A 276-nucleotide genomic window follows, 5' to 3' on the forward strand; every position below is an offset into this window, starting at 1 on the left:
TCCTCTTTTCAAGTTTTCCGGATATTAGTGTCGCCTGAGGGCATTCGATCTCATCACTGCTATGGAGGCTTCATAATCTCATTCTTCGACCCATCCCTATTTCCTCCCAATTTCCTTCTGAAATTCGGCTTTCCTTTGTTCCTTTTGGTGAAACCTTTATTTAATTTCATACTTCAGACAAATATTTTTGTGTTCCGTCTCTGCCTCATTAAAGTGATCTTCAACCTCTATTGATGTTTAGATTTTGTGTAGAATCCATAGTTTAGTTAAGCCGTG

This window comes from Penaeus monodon, chromosome 22 (assembly GCF_015228065.2).
Source record: "Penaeus monodon isolate SGIC_2016 chromosome 22, NSTDA_Pmon_1, whole genome shotgun sequence".
NCBI classification, from domain to species: Eukaryota; Metazoa; Arthropoda; class Malacostraca; order Decapoda; family Penaeidae; genus Penaeus; species Penaeus monodon.